Source organism: Mirounga leonina, unplaced genomic scaffold (genome assembly GCF_011800145.1).
Source record: "Mirounga leonina isolate KUSES-001 unplaced genomic scaffold, KU_Mleo_1.0 Mir_114, whole genome shotgun sequence".
In the NCBI taxonomy this organism is placed as follows: domain Eukaryota; kingdom Metazoa; phylum Chordata; class Mammalia; order Carnivora; family Phocidae; genus Mirounga; species Mirounga leonina.
Window position 1 is genome coordinate 43,098,749 of NW_023270265.1, and position 16,557 is coordinate 43,115,305.

The following is a 16,557-nucleotide window of genomic DNA, read 5'->3' on the forward strand; positions in this document are numbered from 1 at the left end:
TGGTAAACAGGTTATTGACTGACAATAGAAATGGGATAGCTTTTGTGGAGAACAGGTAGGAAACAGGCTACTTTGTTTAATTTTAAATGTATTGATTTCTGGTCACCAATTGATCATTCTTACTGGTTATGAAATACCAGATTAATTTGAATCAATGGAATGGACGTACAAATCATTCTGAAGAAGGGCTTCATATCAACTTTGAAGTAGAAATCATAAACATAGGAAGAGATACGTTGTTTGTGTTCTTTCAGTCTCAAACGTTCATGTGCTTGCAATTTTAGAACAAGTGCCCATTGGCACTTTAGTGCAGTGTTCCTCGGGGGCTTTCTGGCTCGCTCCTGTCGGGAGTGTGCACCCATTCTTTGAAAGGCCCAGGCTTTACAGAGATAGCAGAAACAGAATAGGTCCTCTGAGGGGATCTGTCCCCACAGTGAGCATTCCCTCTATGCAAATGGAACTTTGATATGGGCTTTTGAAAACTGAGTGCTTAATGTGTTCTCATAAATCACTATGTGGTGACTGAATGGTCCGAAAAAGAGACTTTGCTTTCTAAGGACCAGAGAATAATTTTTTTTTTCAGTAGGTAGAAGTCCAAAGACACTGGACTCAAATCATGTGGGGCAAAGAGCCCTGAACTAGGAATCTGAAGTTCTGACTGTAGCCCTGGTTTTACCACTGACCAGCCTTACTGGTTTGGGCAAGAGGGGCAAGCTCTCTGTGTCCCACTGTGTGATGGTTTATAATTCTAATGCTTTTCATTTTTTTTCTTTTTAAGATTTTATTTATTTATTCAGGTGAGAGATAGATTGAGACAGAGAGAGAGAGAGGTGGGGGAGGATCAGAGGGAGAGGGACAAGCAGGTGTGGAGCTGACACGGGGCTCGATCTCGGGACCTGAGCTCAAACCAAGTCAGATGCTTAACTGAGCCTCCCAGGTACCCCTCTAATGTTTTTCTTAGCCACAAAACCTCACCTAGAAGAAGCTGAGTGATGAGTAAATGCAGGATATGGGCTGTTGGACACATATACCACCAAAAAAGAACAAAAGGGCAATATGTAAAGACATAGCCCTTATGTTCTTGGTGAGTTAAAAGTGCAGCAAAATTACCATGTCTGCATCTATCTAGAAATAAGTGTATTCATTGGCCAAGATGCTAATGGATCTGAAATAAATTTTCAAAATTGTGTACATGAGAAGCATATTATTTATTCCTGAGGACGTGGAAATGTGCTCGTTACTGAACATCGATGGAGGAAATTATTACTTGTATGAAATCCATCGGGAGACCACATTTTGATGCAATGTGCTTACAAGACTCTTGTTAAATCACTCAGATTTCTGGGGCTGTATAGAAAACAGTTTCTTGGGTTGTTCCTTTCTCCCTTTTTTTTTGATTATAGTATGGCTCCTGAATGGTTAACCTTCCCTGGGGAAAATCTCTCATTACATACCCAACTTGAATCTTATGAAGATGAGCATGAAATAGTTAATGGAAAAAACATAGGTTGCTACACCCTTGGGTGTGATTAATCAAATAACACTAAGGACATTATTAAGTTCATGAGTTCTTTTGAGGCTATGTGTAATTTGGATGTTCACTCTTTGCCAAAGACAAAGAATATAGAAAATAGAACTTTTCTCAGACAGTATAGCTGGTTGAGATCAGAGAGATGCATTCTGCAAAGCCCCCATTAGCAGTAGTTCTAGAGATCTTTGAGGTTGTTAGTTGAAATGGGGATGCTAAAAGCTAGTGAAAATTCGGGTCATGACAATTCTGTACTTGAAGCCTAAACTCTGAGTAGCTGAAGTCAAGACAGCACATTCTTGGGTGCCTGGGTGGCTCAGGCATTAAGCATTTGCCTTCGGCTCAGGTCATGATCCCAGGGTCCCGGGATCGAGTCCCACATCGGGCTCCCTGCTCGGCAGGAAGCCTGCTTCTCGCTCTCCCACTCCCCCTGCTTGTGTTCCTGCTCTCGCTAACTCTCTCTCTGTCAAATAAATAAATAAAATCTTAAAAAAAAAAAAAAAGACAGCACATTCTTGACAGCAGTCAGGAAAAGCCCATCTATGAAGAAGAAACCATGGGAGCATTGACCAGAATGATGATGGAGATCTTTTTCTTTCATTCAGTCATTCATTCATTTATCCAGTTTGATGGATTCCATTTCAGACATGCTAGGTTTGCGTTTTCCCTAGCACATTCAGAGGGAGATGACAAGTAGCTGTAAAACAGCTACTACCCTGTGGTGAGGGCATGTCCAACAGCTCAATGAGGTCCGAGCTTCTTGAGAGTTTATTCTAGGCTAAGCCACGTTATTCCCATTTCTTGAAAGTAAAAGGGGTAGAAACTTGCAGAGATCAAATAGTTTCCCCCAAATCACACAGTTAGGAAGATAGCAAAGCCAGGTATTTTTAAAAAAGGCTTTTTGTAATGTTTTATTATAGAAAGTTCCAAACATACACAAACGGAGAAAAATAACTCATTGAGCCCTAATGTGTAGTGTCATACGCAGTTTCAACAATGATCAGGTTATCTTGTTTTATCTATACCTGCCATTGGATTATTTTGTTAGCAAATACCACTTCATATGTAAATATTTCAATGTGTCTCAAAGATAAGGGCTTCAGAAACCACTCCAATCCTATCTCCCCACATCAACAGTAATTCCTTATCAGCAAATGTCTAGCGTCTAGATTCCCCATTGTTTCATACTTTAAACTTTTGTTTAAATCAGGCTCTAATAGGGTAACATATTGCAATAAGTTGATACGTCTCTTGTCTAATCCACGGTTTTCTCTTTCTTTTATAAATTGTTTCTTGAAGAAACCCATAGAAGTTCACTTGTCTATTTCCCTTTTTTTTCTTTCCACAGGGAACCACTTTCAAATATTATTTAGTCTTTAAGATCTTTTTATGCCTTACAGACATTCATATATAAAATGTGTATTTTTTATGTATGTGTATTTTAAAATGTGTCTGCCTCAGTGATCTCGGTGTGTTGGAGGATAGAGATCCATCTAATCCTTCTAGTTAATTCCATGGGATGGGTTCCTATACTACAGTCTATCCCAGTGAGGCACATTTAGATTATTATTATTATTTTTTTTTAAATCTCTGATTCTGACTATGGAGCATAGTGGGAAAGGCAGGCTGAGAATCCTTCTGTTCTGTTGTCATGAAAGTGATAGAAATAATAACCAGTAGTATTTGTAGAGTGCTTGGTTTCTTTACTAGATACTTTTTTACCCCTTTTCTTGTGGAACTTTGTAACTTAATTAAAAATATTTCTCTTACTCATTGGAAAGGAGGCTTGGTATAGGAATGAAAATTCTATTTTAGAATTATTATTACTCCAATCTATTTTATTTATTTATTTATTTATTTATTTATTTATTTATTTATTTATTTAAAGCTTTTATTTATTTGACACACAGAGAGAGAGCACAAGCAGGGGGAGCAGCAGGCAGAGGGAGAAGCAGGCTCCCCGCTGAGCAAGGAGCAGCATGCAGGGCTCGAGTAGCTGAACTTAGTTTAGCTTATTTTCTAGAGTTGAATAGCAATCTTGACGTTCTAGAGATGCATACAAATGATTGGTCCTTGGGTAGTTCATTCTTTCTGTAATCATGACCTCTCTAAAGGGTAACCTGCTGTGTCATCGTCTGTCACATGGGAATGCTGGCACCTGTCTTGTATAGGAATATCTGCTCATGGGGCGCCTGGGTGGTTCAGTCGTTAAGCATCTGCCTTCGGCTCAGGTCATGATCCCGGGGTGCTGGGATCGAGCCCCACGTCGGGCTCCCTGCTCTGCGGGAAGTCTGCTTCTCCCTCTCCCACTCCCCCTGCTTGTGTTCTCTTTCTGCCTGTCTCTCTCTCTGTCAAATAAATAAAATCTTAAAAAAAAAAAAAAAAAGCATATCTGCTCAGAGTCTGATGGCAGTTATATCACTAATGGAAACATAGTTTAAATCTGAATTGCCCAGGGGTGCCTGGGTGGCTCAGTCAGTTAGGCTTCCGACTCCTTTTATTTATTTATTTATTTATTTATTTATTTATTTATTTATTTATTTATTTATTTATTGCGAGAGAGAGAATGAGAGAGAGCACGAGAGGGAGGAGGGTCAGAGGGAGAAGCAGACTCCCCACCGAGCAGGGAGCCCGATGTGGGACTCCAGGATCATGGCCTGAGCCGAAGGCAGTCGCTTAACCAACTGAGCCACCCAGGTGCCCCCTTTTTTTTTTTTTTTTAATTTTATTTATTTGAGAGAGAGAGCACAAGCCAGGAAAGGGAGGGAGAAGCAGGCTCTCCGCTGAGCAGGGAGCCCGATGCAGGACTCGATCCCAGGACCCCAGGATCGTGACCTGAGCTGAAGTCAGATGCTTAACTGACTGAGCCACCCAGGTGACCCTAAGCTTCCAACTCTTGATCTCAGCTCAGGTCTTGATCTCAGGGTCATGAGTTCAAGCCCCGCATTGGACTCTGTCCTGGGCGCCGAGCCTACTTAAAAAAAAAAAAAAAAATCTGTATTGCCCATTAAACTACCATAGAATCACTACGTTGTACACCTAGTGCTAATAAAACACTGCATATTAACTCTACAGGAATTAAAATAAAATTAAAAAAAAAAAGAAACTGCCATACACAAAATCATTTAAATCAAACTCCCTCGACAGATGATGATAATATAAGCATTTTTAAAAAAAAAACCTTTTGAATAGACAAAATTCTTGAAAATGATGGAAGTCTGCTAAGTGTAGTATTATTCAGACTTTTCTAGAGACATGATTAACAGTGTTTCAGATGATGATGATGTTGAGGCCTGAAATTGCACAAGAGATGAGAGGTGGTTGATGTGGAAATGGCACTTACTTGTGTATCAGAACACATTTATGTCTTAATGAAGTCTCACAGGTAGTAGGAGAAAATCTACCAGCCTATTGTACTTTTTCTTTTCTTTTCTTTTCTTTTTTTCCTTTCATGCTCTGGGTTTCTAAGAGCTGTTTTCCTCCTTCTATAGACCCTTTCAGTCTGCCTTATGTATACGGAGTAGCATTATTTCCCTGCCTTCGTCTCTTTCCGTTTTGACCTATTGTCTCTGCTGCAGTCAGAATGACTTTAAATAATATAATTCTGATCACATTACTCCCTGATAATGAGGCTCATCAATACACACAATAAGGCCTAAAGCCTTACTATCTGAATCCATCCTCTGGCAGTAGAGAGCTATGAAAGAGCCTGGTCCCCAGAGCCCGATGGGCTGTGATATACACGCCAAGAGCTGAGACCAGCACCACACGAGGGAGATTTAGCCGTGAGGATGATCTGGCTCTGGTACACCTTTCGTCTCCTTTCCAATCCTCAATCCCTCTGTTATCATCCAGCTTTGTGAACGCTCTCAAGGCATGGTATATTTATGACTTAACCCACACGACAACCCACGGAGCTGGGTTTTAAAAATTCACTCCTTTTTGGGCGCCTGGGTGGCTCAGTTGGTTAAGTGACTGCCTTCGGCTCAGGTCATGATCCTGGAGTCCCGCATCGGGCTCCCTGCTCGGTGGGGAGTCTGCTTCTCCCTCTGACCCTCCCCCCTCTCGTGTGCTCTCTCTCTCTCATTCTCTCTCTCAAATAAATAAATAAAATCTTAAAAAAAAAAAAATTCACTCCTTTTTACAGTGAGCTCTAGGGCTCACACCGTATTGGAATCGGTTAGGATCCCACACCTAGAGATTCTGATGGTATCGGTTTGGAGGGGGACCCAGGCATTGGCTTTTACTTTTTAAGCCTATGGGTGATGGTAATGTACAGGTAGAGATGCAGAGTGCCGAGTTTGGTGATATGCTCAGAGTTCTCCTAGATCACCAACTGGTGGGCTCCGACCTACCCTCCTCACCCAACTGGGCTACCAGTCGTTCTGCCTTCTGTTCCTAGTCTGGCCCTGGGGTCTTTGCTGGAACCACTCCTTCTGCTCCATGGAAATCCCATTCCTTCACTGCCTCACCGAATGAACGTTTCCCCTCTTTCAAACCCGAGCTCATGAGTTGCCTCCTTCTTAGGTTGCAATAGTCAGTCACCCCTAACTCTGGGCTACCTCTGTCTGCTCTGGGGTGTGCATTGCATTGAACACATGTGTTCACAAGTCTGCCTCTCCTCCTGGACTGAGCTCTTTGCAGGCGGGCCTGTCTCCTGCTTTCTGGGGCCCAGCACATCAACTGGCATAGAGTAGATGTCAAGAAGTGTTTAATGAATGAATGAACAGATGGTTGAATGGCTGAGTGCTTTTAAGTTAGGTTCTTTCCATAGAAGAACTGGATATCTGTTCAGAGTCCCTAAGTTTTTCCTTTATGTGATTAATTCATCCCTGCCCCCTTTCCTTTAAGTAACTGGCCTAGGTCTTTTTTCCCTCTGTTGGACTTCCGGGAAGAGGAGTTCTAAAGTCCTGTTCTAAACATCACCTGGGTTCTCCACCACTTGATATTTTGTAAGTCAAATCCTTCATGTAGGAAATGAGTCTGAGTCTTCACTTTTCCTCTGGACCTTTGAGGGGAGAGTGGGTAACAAAAGTGCACTTTCTTACCATGTCACTCAAGAAAAAGTCTGGCTGTCTTTCTTTCCTGAGAATTCCAGAATCTCCAAGAAAGACAACTGAAACTGTGAAAAGCAGCAGTCCAGGAGGAGGACAGACTGGACTTTCCCCTTGAGAACAGAAGACTGTGTGGACACTCTACTGTGGAGTTACTCTCCTTGGTCTTCAGCCACAGGAGAGCCAATGGTGTCCTGTGGTCTAAGCCTTGTGGGGTTTGCTGACAGAGCCTTGTGATCAAGGTGGGGGAGGGGTTCTTGCAAAGCTAAGCTGCCAATTCTGCTTGGAAGACCCAGTGAAAATACTATGTCCAAAATAAGATTCCCCCAAGTCAACAAAGTGTTTTTCTTTCAACTGTAAGATTTCTTATTTTATAAAAAGCATTGAAATAGGGACGTGCAACAATGATTATTTACTGTATCTGAAAGAGAAATTATATTGTTTTCAAGTTTTCATCAAGAGAAGTTGATTCTCTTTTTGTGTGTGAAACCATTAGGGATTATAGTTTTGACATGGTAAAGAATAATTTCTTACTGCATTGACTATTCACGTTACAAAATTACCATAAACTATGAATAAACATTAACAGGGATGTTAGAATGCTTATTCTGTCAAATCCTCAGGGTGTGTTTGGGGAAAGCTGATTATTCTAACCACTTTAATAAGTTCTAATTCTTCTAATAAAACAAGGGTGTTGAGGAAGAGCAGCTCGAGACAAGTTTTAAATAAATGAATCAGCTTTCTGTGAAGGTTTTAAAGAATAGTTTTGTGGTGTTCAAATTTTAAGAGTGCTCCAGTGCCGCCATGGATTTCTTTTCCCTCATTAAGACACTTTGATTTCATAAAGCATATTGGAGAGGTACAGAAGAGAGACAAACTTGTATTGATATGTCTACACAGGTAAAGGCATCAAAAGTATCTATCAGGTGTAGAAATAACTGAATTTTGGGTGCCTAGCCATCAGCATTTCCAGCTATGAGATTTAGGCCTGGGTGGACACATTTGGTCTGAAAGGTTCTCCAGGACTTATTTTGTAGTGATTTTTTTTCTTATATCTCTTCTAGCAGAGTTGACAATTATTCCCAGGTGGGTACCAGTCACTTTCAACCATACAATATGCCTCTTGAGTTTCAATGAGTTAGTGTCTTACCACCAGCAGACTGGGGTCAATTTTGTTTCAGCTTAATGGCTAGAGCAGTGTGGTTACCTGAATCCCCTGAAAGACACAGAGACTCAGGGAAGAATAGTTTGGCAAATATATTCTCCACATGCCATAAGCAGTGATCCAAAAAGTAGATCTCAGTCCAAAAAGTATATGCTCCTTCCTGCCCAGTGACTAATGTGCTTGCCAGCGAAAATTGTCTCAGAATGGGGCTCTTGTATTTCGATCATAAATTGTCATAGTTCTCTTGGTAACCTTTCTCACACCAGCCTTCTTCCGCCTTTCTTTTTTTTTTTTTTAAAGGGCAAACACCTAATTGAGGCCTCTTTTCCACATTAATGATCTTAAGAGGATAGTTGCAATAACATCTAGAATTTCCTTCTAGAATTTTCCAATCTTTAACCCATAGGGTAGAAATAAATGTTTAATGATATTTTCAATAGAAAACTTGGCTCCTGACTGTTAGCTTTTTGAGAGTGGGGATGATGCCCTCTTGATCTTTGGTTTCTCCATGCTTTACAGAGTTTCTGGGGTCCTTTAGGCACCTAGCAGGTGTTTGTTAAATGAACAAATCTTTTTGCATGGCTGATGTTGCACGAAAAAAATAACTTTTTAAAAACGAAAAACAGAAGTGGACTAGAGATATTATATGTATGGGGATTTTCTTTTATCTGAAGCATGATAGAATCTGGGGTAGAAAATTCAAGGCATGTTCTATACCGTTCCTTGCCCCTTCTTCCCACCCTGTTCTTTCAAAGCATACCCTTTAAATTCTTTGATATAGAAGGGATTTGTAACCATTAGTTAAAAGTTGACCTATTTATCCCCATACGGGGTAGGGGTTTTCCTGTGAAACACGGGCATATGACTAGTTGTTACTGGTTCAGATGTAACACATGTCAGATCGTGTTCCCTAGACAGAGCCCAAGAATGTGGTGGTTGTCCTGGGGGTGTGTCTATTCCTGTGTGAGGTACTCTTCTCTGTAACTGGGGATTGTGGGAACCACAGGAAGGAGAAGGGAGGTTACTTTCTGCTTCTCAATGGCAAATTTTTAGACCTCTACTTTTTAGAACAAGCAAAAAATTCCTTACAAGGACTATCTTAGTGGTTTTAACTCTGGAACTTTGTACTAGTTGTCTAACCTATCTGAATTTAAATTTCTTAATTTCTTTGAGAGACATAAGATTATATGGCTACATTAGATATGGTCAAAATTAATGCTTTTCTTAAGTAGCTTAGAAATATGAATTTATTTTTGTAAAAATGATATGAACTCATTACATTTAAAAATCAGACTATACAGAAGAATATAAAGATGCAAGGTGACAAATCATCAAAAATCTTGCCACCTAGAGATAACCAACTTTTATTAATATTTGAACATATGTATACACAGAGTGACAGGTGGACAAAAATGGCTTGGGAAAAATTAGATTATGGTATATTTGCTTTTTATTAACAAAACTATTAAGTTATAGTTGCTTGAATTTAACTGAAAAAAAAGTAAAATAAAATGCAAGGATTGCTGGATTTCAGAAAAATGTCTCTGAGCCACTGTTGATGAGAGTCTGATGACTCTCCGTAGTACCCTGCAATACCTTGTCTAAAGCAGTGACCTTACAGATATTTGTTGAATGAGTGTGTGAATATGTTTCTGTATTTGTTTTTGAGAATTGATTTTTCTCAAACAGATACTAATTCAGCCTTGCGTGGCTTTGAATTCAAGGTCGATTTTGTGTTTGTTCATGGATTATTAATTCTTTTGTAAACATTTATTGAGACATTATTTCTCAGGTACCATGCTAAGGTCTGGAATGCATGTTAACATGTCCCTTCTATCACCCTGTGACTTGCTCTAGATTCCCAGAGTCCTGCTAGACCTGCCTTTGCCCCTCTTCAGCCTCACCTGTGGTTGCCCAGACCCTCACTCTGGGACTCCAACCACACTGGCTTCCAGTCTTCTTAAATGCTTCTTCCTTGAGGCTTTCAAGTAGGTTACTCTTTCCTTAGAATGCTATTCCCTATCTTCTTGCCTGGGTGTGATGGTTAACTATTTGTATCAACATGACTGGGTACCTAACTATTTGGTTAGACATTATTCTGAGTGTGTCTGTGAGAGTTTTCTGGATGAGATTAGCACTTGAATCAGTAGACAGAGTAAAGCAGGACTGTCTTCTCCAACGAGAATGTCCTCCAATTCATTGAGGGGCTAAATAGAACAAAAGGCCAAAGAATAAGGTAGAATTCACTCTCTCTGACTGTCTTTTTGCTGGGACATTGATCTTTTTCTGCCTTTGGATTGGACTTGAACTTATGCTATCGGTTCTCCCAGGCCCCCAACTTGTCAACTGCAGATCTTGGGACTTCTCAGCCTCCATAACTGCATGAGTCAATTCCTTATAATAAATTTCTCGGTCTATGTCTATAGATCTATAGATAAATACATAAATTTAGATATAGATATTTAGATTACATATGTATTTTCCGATTGGTTCTGTTTCTCTGGAGAATCCAAGTATACCCAGCTTCCCTCAATTCCTCCCTTAACTCAAACATTTTTTTCCTGAGGGAAGCCTTCTGGAACAAACCAGATCCCTTTGTGGTATACTTTGTACATTTTGTGTAAAACATTTTCGCAATGTATACTTGCACACTTGTTTATGAGGTCATTCCATTGTCTTTCTCCCCAACTACGTGCCATGAGGGCAGGATGCCAGCGTCCTTACATTTTATCCCCATTGCCCAGCAAGGCTTGGCCATGTAGCAGCTACTTAAACATTTCATTTCCCAAATAACACATGAAAGTTAAATAAGACGTTGTCCTTATCCTCAAGGAGCTTATACTTTACTGAGGATAAATGAATTAATTATTGTAGCAGATGTGAAAAGTGCTAGAAGAGATGTGTATTTGTAGATATTTGTAGGTAGAAGAGATGGGTATTTGTAGATATTTAGGTATTTGAAGGATAGGTAGGGAGATGCTGGATAATGAAGTGTGTTTGTGTGAAGTTGGAACTGGTGGTGGTGGGAGACATGGGATGAGATTGGGCAGAGCCAAAGCACTCTGGCCAGAGCCACTGTGAGAAAATGCTCAAAAGCATTAAACAGTGATATGTTCAGGGGTCTGCAGGTCAATCAGTATGGCTGTAGCCAAAGTCGGGGAGTGGAAGGGATGAAGGTGAAGAGGATCATGGGACTGAATATGATAGACTTTAAATGCTCCTGGAAACTTATGCTGCATAATAAAAATGTTTTCAAAATGGAAAAGAATCCTTGCATTTAGGAAAAAAAATATGCAAGGCGTAAGAAATTTATTTACAGGTTATAACAGGTCACTTCATTTGTCTCACTAAAAATTAAATTAATTTCTTATAATGTCAGGTTTTATTCTGGTATTTATATGAAGCCATGGAAGTAAAGCTTGTTATAGAAGATAAAACTATAATTAAACCTGTGGATGATGGATTTAAAAATTAAATGTAGGGAACTCACCAGAGAGCTACCCTGGATGCCTAGATAAAGACGAAAGAAGAGGATAAAGATCTCTGATTTTTTCATGTAGGACTTTTAAGAAAAAAGTTTCCTTTTTGTGTCAAATGGACTCTTGCTGGTGATAATTTAGAGGATTCTAGTATTCTTGGAAAAATAGAGCAGTTGGATTAGAGACTCATAAGAGGAAACCTTTTGTATGGAAGGACATCACCTAAGAAAGTGATGACATGTAGTGTGTGCTTGCTGCTGATTACTTCTAACAGGTGGTCTATTAAGCTATACTTTGCTCTTCCGTTTATGGAGAGAGAAAGTTTCTTGAAAGTACTAGATTGCTCCCCTGTTAGTGTTTCTGACATTAACATTCTCTTAGGAAATACAGATTCTCATTCTGTCTTTGCCAATAACTAGGCTAGTGGAACCAGGGAACATGATAGATTCCTGGGCCCCACATTCAGACTTTGGGTTCGGAAGGTTTAGAATAGAGCTCAGGAATCGTTTTTTAAAATTTATTTATTTGAGAGAGAGAGAGAAAAATAGAGTACGCACGGTGTGGAGCAGGGAGAGGGAGAGGCAAGAGGGAGAGAATCCCCAGCAGACTCCCCACTGAGTGTGGAGCCCGATGCGGAGCTCCATCCCACAACCCTGAGATGATGACCTGAGCCGAAATCAAGAGTCAGATGCTCACCCGACTGAGCCACCCAGGTGCCCCCAGAAATCAATTTTTTAAAAGCTCCCGACTAGGGGCTTGATGTCTTCATAAAAACTAGAGGATAGGAGACAAAGTCTCAGTGCCATGCAGGGCAGCAGTCTGTGCAATGCTGGGAGCCATGAAGTGGGGTATGAGAAATCCCGTTCACCTGCCTTGGGAAGGAATAAGAAAGCAGGGCCTCTGTGTCGGGTGATAGAAGGGAAAAGAATCTTCTGTGAGAACATGGACACTGCCCAGAGCATTAGGACTCCCATGGAGAATGATGTCACTTAAAGATAAGCTCCCCATGTAAAAAATTAAAAGCTCACATGAGAAAACACCATGAAGGAGAATTATCACCCTGGAGAATTTACATCATAAGAACCAGAGATAGTAGCACAATAAGATAACAAAAAAGATAACAGAAGCGTTAGAAAACATAAGGCAAGAACAGGATAGTATGATAAATGAATAGACAAATTTGAAAAGGAACCAAATAGAAATGACAGAGAATAAAGTATAGTAATTACAGGTGGAAAAAATCCCTCAAATGAGGAGTCTAAGTCTAGATGAGACACACCTACAAGTGATCGACTTACCTGGGAGAAAGATCTGAGAAAATGATCTAAGACGTAGCACAGAGAGAAAAGGAAAATATGAAAGAGAAATGAGAAGACATCAAGCAGAGACTGAAGGAGTATGTGGAGTCTCCAGTAGGAAAAGAAAACACACATGCAGACGTCATACACAGGGAAATGGCAGAACGTGAATATCCTACAGAAATCCTAGATGCTGCCCGAGATAATGTATAGATTATCTACAAGGAGTGACCATAAACGGTGCTGGTAGGGTTCCCATCAGAAATAAGATGTCAGAAGACCACAGAATGATGGCTTTCTAAAGCTGAAAATGAACTCAGTCTAGAATTTTATACCCAAACCATTCAGGAGAGCTGATGAAAAAAGGCACACACACACACACAGCCTGAGAGTTCGTCTCTTGCTGACCCTGTGGAAGGGGATGCCTGGCATGTTTCCCTTTTGCTGAAGCACAACACAGAAGGAAAGAGAAGGATGCCAGGAACACTTGATGGGGAGATTGCTAAGAATGTTGGCAGTCCGACCTGACGCAAGCCAGCTGGCACCCGCAGAGGCGAGGAAGCCGGGCATGGCAGAGAAGCACGCGTCTCGCTGGCCTTGCTTTCCACGCGCCAGGGCGGCCCCGGGCCAGCGGCGGAAAGCGCAAGAGCAAAGCTCGGTCTGTGCAGGCCAAGCGGGCTCGGCGGCGGGCCCCCGGCTACAGGGCATTCTCATTACCTGCAACGTGAACGAACGCCAAGTGCACGGAGGAGGCCTACAGCCTGCTCGACGAATACGGCGACGACGTGTGTGGGCCGGGAAAGTTTACGGACAGAGATCAGCAGCCCTCTGGAAGTGACGGAGAGGATGATGACATGGAGGCTGTCTTGAAGGAAGAAGTTGGTGGCATGAAAGCATCGACAGATGAAGCTAAGAAGATTGCAGTCAGTGGAGCGTGGAGCAAATAATGTAGTCTTGGAATAGAACCTGAGAAATTGGTATATCATATTCTCCAGGGTATGTACACAACCAAGAAGAAGACGACTCGGGTTGTTCTACGTATGTTACCTGATTCAGGCACATGCAGGGCTTTCTTAGAAGATACGAAAAAATATGCAGAAACATTTTTGGAACCCTGGTTTAAAGCTCCAAACAAAGGGACATTTCAGATTGTATATAAATCTCGAAATAACCATCACATGAATAGAGAGAAGTTATCAAAGAATTGGCAGGAATAGTAGGCAGCCTCAATTCGGAAAATAAAGTGGATTTTACCAATCCACAGTACACGGTTGTAGTAGAAATAATTAAAGCTGTCTGTTGCCTGAGTGTTGTCAAAGATTGTATGTTGTTCAGAAAGTATAATCTCCAAGAGGTGGTGAAGAGTGCTAAGGACCCATCACAACTTAACCCAAAGCAGCCAGTGAAAGCAGGAAATGGGAAAGAAGCTAAATTGGAATCTGGTGACAAATCAAATCAACATGACCCAGAAGGAACAAATAACCAGCAGGTGGTACCAGAAAATAATGAGGAACGGGCAGACAAAACCAAGATCTGAGACACAAGTGGTGAAGGAGGGAGGAGCTAAACCTGAACTTGAAAGTCAAGTCACAGAAAGATCTGAGTCAAATAAAAATGATCTCTCATAAAGAAAAAAAAATCATTTGGTGTTGCGGGTGGGTTTCTCAGATGGCGTTGGTGAGATACTGCTAGGATTCCATATAAAATTGTGACTGAAAATATGTTTTTGACCTTTGTGCGCTGCATAATGCTGAACTCACAATAGTGAACAGTGATTGAGCAGCCCTGTTAACAGTTCTGTTGGAGATCTTTTCAGCCCCCTATGCCAGGGTGCAGTTAGGCCTACGTGCATTTGGTTGAGCTAGGAGAAGCTACGGATAATGATGAACACTTTCGTGGAGGGGAGGGTGGAAGGAAGATAGTGTTGGCCTCTCCCTCCTGATTACTTTCCCCAGCCTCCCCTTCTGTGTTGCCATCTGACTTATGGGAGCAAACAAACTCTGTAAAAGAGAACTCATAGGGAAATTTTCATGCTAAGGAAGGAACTTTTATGTGTTGCCACTCAGCTGTCCCTTCCCACTTTGCTGTAAACATTGCAAAAACATGGGTCTTACAGGTTTAGAAGTGAATTGTATTTGTGAAGTTTTTCTATTTTTTTGTGATTCTGTTATTTAGTTGTTATGCCAGTTTTTACTGGCATTTGTTACAAATCTGATGGTCCAGTGCTGCAATTTTTGAAGACATGGTGTGAGATAGAAGAGGACCATTCTAGGCATAGAACTAGACATTCCTGATAAGGTTAGTGATGAAGAATTAGTGTTCTGAGTTTCTTCAGCATCCCAGTGCAACAAGAGACACAAACTCTGTCGTTTTCGTGCTCATACTCCCATGCCATGCGGGTTCCCGTAATTTGGAAGTTTTTCAAGGTTTCCGCCAGGGTAAAACTACTGAAAAGCCTGGAAGAGACGGACACCAAAGAGGGCTGCATACTGAGTCCAGATTGAGAATAAATATTAAGAGTCTGTGAAATTCACTTTTGGAGATGGGTTTATTAAGTTTTAAAAAGTTCAGTAGTAGTATAACTGTTGAGTCTTCCTGCACCAGAGTCTGTGTTTATTTAATAGCTAGGGAATATGGGAATGTTTTTTTATCCTCCTAAACTAGTGGTCCAGACTAGAAGGATTTGGGAGGGGCAAAGGCTATAGACTGGACCTTGGTAATGCAGATGAGGCTGGAACTTCCTTCTAGATCTTTAGATATTTATTTAGAGTGTTAACTCTTAATAGGTTGAGGTCATCTTGAAAGGATGATAAGAGCATTTTAAGTGTCATTTGCATGAACACGGAGGATAGGATTTTGGTGCCTTCATTGGACTTGCGCCAAGACAAAGATACTTTTATTTTGATAGTGCAAGACTCTGGGGCTTTGGGAATAAAATTGGCCATATGCTTTTAGAACATCCAACTCTGCAGACTTGATTCCTTTTACTTTGTGAAAGCTGCTACTCTACAGAAAGATTTTGATTTAGTAGTTTGTTTTTAATCTTCTTGTATTTATTTATATTTGGTAAGACCTGAGTGCGACAAAAGCTATTCCCCAGCTGTAAAGCACTGTGTTCTGTTGGAATCTGAATTCCTTCACTGATATGTTTTCAGGTTTCCCAACTTTATTGTCACTGACATTTGAGCATGTTGTTTTATAATGATGAGATTCCAGGGGCGCCTGGGTGGCTCAGTTGGTTAAGCGACTGCCTTCGGCTCAGGTCATGATCCTGGGGTCCCGGGCTCCCTGCTCAGCAGGGGGTCTGCTCTCCCTCTGCCCTCTTCCCTCTCGTGTTCTCTGTCTCTCATTCTCTCTCTCTCAAATAAATAAAATCTTTAGAAAAAAAAAAAGAAATCTATTATAATGATGAGATTCCAGGGTGGGAATTGAGTGGTTTCTTTTTTTTCTTTTAATTTTTTTTTTTTAAAGTTATGTCAGTTAAAAAAAACCTCCAGTATTGTGGTTTAGTAAACTTGTTTTGTTGCTATAAAAAAAAAAAAAAAAGTTAACCTGTTTTGTTCTGCGGAGGAAAGAGTGTTAAACTTAGTGTCTTGAAACCTGTTTGTTTAAGGTCACACATGATTTCTAAATGTTGTTTTTACTTGTATTTTGCTCTTGGTATGGCCAAATATTTAGCTTGTTTTTCATAGTTCCTGATATTTTCAGAAAAATCAAAATAAATTTGTTCCCTTAAAAAAAAAAAGAATGTTGGCAATTCTAAATGTAAATTGGTGTAGAAAAGACCAATTTATGGGGGTTTTAAAACCAAGTGAATCCAAGAGCAGGCTGTGGTAATAAATATAGAAAAAAAAAGAGGCTTGGAAGTTAGGAATTAAAATATTCCAACCTTGTATTAATGTGAGCAGGATTCAGATACTTATTAACTTTAGATCTGTCTAAATGTTTATGGAAAATATAAGAGTAACTACAAAGAGAATAAAAATGAGAAGCATGACTTCTAACCCAGTATATAAAGAGATAAAACTTCATA

General features: G+C 40.5%; 1 pseudogene; it reads left to right on the top strand.

The window, feature by feature from the left end:
- LOC117998559 overlaps positions 1–14,425 on the top strand; it is a 46,167-nt pseudogene extending 31,742 nt beyond the window's left edge.
- The last annotated feature ends 2,132 nt before the right edge of the window (positions 14,426–16,557 follow it).